Source organism: Arachis ipaensis, chromosome B05 (genome assembly GCF_000816755.2).
Source record: "Arachis ipaensis cultivar K30076 chromosome B05, Araip1.1, whole genome shotgun sequence".
Classification (NCBI taxonomy): Eukaryota; Viridiplantae; Streptophyta; class Magnoliopsida; order Fabales; family Fabaceae; genus Arachis; species Arachis ipaensis.
In genome coordinates this window covers 19,801,049-19,803,499 of record NC_029789.2, presented here as the reverse complement: position 1 = coordinate 19,803,499, position 2,451 = coordinate 19,801,049, and positions in this window count along the sequence as shown.

The window sequence follows — 2,451 nt, the reverse complement described above, 5'->3', positions numbered from 1 at the left end:
TATAAATTAATTTAATATTTTTATAATTAAAATTGTTTGTATTTAATTTTTTATGATAAAAAAGTTTATTTTCTCATAAACAACATAATACTTACATCATTTAATTTATAAGCATAAGAGTAAGCTAAAAAGTATTTTAAAAATATTGAATAAAAGAAAATAAAAATAAAAATATTTTTTTTTAAAAAAGCAAAAATACTATACTATACTAACATTAAAAACCAACCATCAATGTAGCAATTATAAATCTGTCTATATAAATAATCAAATTTTTGCAGCTACATAATTAATATTTATGAATAACAAAAATTATCCTTCATTATTCAACTACTGCGTACTGTATTTTTGTTCTTATAATTGTATTTTTCATAAGTATAAATTTAATTTCGTTAATCATATTATGTATAAATTTAAAATTTAAAATGACTGCGTATGAAAATTTAAAATGATTGCGTATGAAAATTTAGCAGCACGTGATTAAAAATGAAAATAATTATTATGTTTATGGTAAAAAAAAGACAAATTAGATTAGATCCCCAATAATAGTAATGAACTACTTTTAAGAACTAGCTTGAACTATTCTAATAATAGTCAAAATAATGAGGAACAAAACTAGTTACCAATTTGTGAACTTGTGAGACAGAGAAACAAAAGTAGAGAAAGTTATTAGGAATCTATACACAATGCTTGATGAAGAGAAGGGTACCGAGAAAACTTATTCCAGCAAAAGAAACAAAGCAATTACATTTAATTTTCCTAATAACTTTCCATCTCAATTGCTTTTATTCTTTTTCCCTTGTAATCAACATCCATCAAAACAAGTTAACACATCAACAGAATTGAAGTTATTATGGGTAACAATGATGATTGTTTTCTGTTACGGACCGCCACGAGTCCAGCCCGACCGGTCGATGGGTCGGAGCCCTCACCTCCGACCTAAGCCCGAAGCGTCCCTCACAACAGGAAAAACCTGACGGGTCGGTTCCCAACATTTGATCCAAAGCGCGCCCGACTCGCCAACTGGGCGGCCCAAGTTATCATGCCCAGTGACCAGTCGGGTCGGTACTCTCGGGGCAGCACCCGAAGCCTCGACCCGAAAAACCGGAACGACCTGCTACCCCCACGTGGACCAGGACAGCTCACAGAAGCTTCTTGGCTAGTGGGCTAGGTCACCTATGGGCCCACCCAGCACAGTATATAAGGGAAAAGGCCAGCTCTCCCCCGAGGTACGTATCATCTTACCTAATTTGGCTATCAACTCGTACGGACATTGACTTGATCGTCGGAGTGTCCTTGCAAGTGGCCACCCCCCTTCGTCCGCACCACCTCCGACGTCGCCAGCATTCAACCCACACCCATACACCCGCTCCAAGTTAGTTCAAGGCATCACCCTCTCACCCTCTCGTCGTTACCCGACTCGCCGAGCACCCGAGATCCCTCAAGTAACGAACATTGGCGCCGTCTGTGGGGACCCTAGAGCTGACATGGAGCGACTCCCCACGTCAGAGGAACTTCACGAAGGAGGAGGGCCCGCTTGAGTAGAGCGAGTTCGACGGCTCGCGCCGGCGAAAAACCGCGATCCTCCGCTCACCCAAGCCAACCAATCTACACCAAGACCCCCGAAAGATGTCCCTTCGGAGGGACGGGAGCCGACAACGCCAAGATCATGCAGGAGCTTAGATACAGGGTACAAAACCTCGAAAGGGAGCTGGCAGTGAGGAGCCGATCCCACGGAGACGTTAGCCGATCCCACGGAGACGTCGGCTGATCCCGCACCCACTCCCCCTCCCGGAGATACGAGAATCAGGAAAGGAGCCCGACAAGATGCGAAGATGAAGCGTATACACAGGCAACCTCCCGGCCTACCCAAGGTAGGTCCGAGAGCCGCGGGGAGTCCCAAAAGGGAAAATCCAAGAAACGACTGGAACCCGTTATCATGGGAGCCACCCCTTTCTACCCCCTCGATCCTCAAGCTCCAGCTTCCAAAAAATTTCGACAAGCCAACGGACATGAGGTACGATGGGACTAAGGACCCGCAAGAGCACCTCACAGCATTTTCAAGAATGAATTTGGAAGGGGTAGGCGACGCAGTAAGGTGCCGAGCATTTCCCGTGACGCTGGCCGGCCCAGCAATCCGATGGTTTAACGTGCTCCCACAAGGATCCATCACGGCCTTTACAGACATCTCCCAAAGCTTCCTAGCTCGGTTCATGACACGCATAGCCAAGGCAAAACACCCGATCAACTTGCTAGGGGTTACCCAAAAACTCGGAGAGCCAACCAGAAAGTTCCTGGATAGGTTCAACATCGAATGCTTGAAAATCGACGGCCTCACAGACTCGGTTGCCAGTCTCTGCCTAACAAACGGCCTACTAAACGAGGACTTTAGGAAGCACTTCACCACCAAGCCTGTCTGGACCATGCAGAAAATTCAAAGCGTGGCTAAGGAAT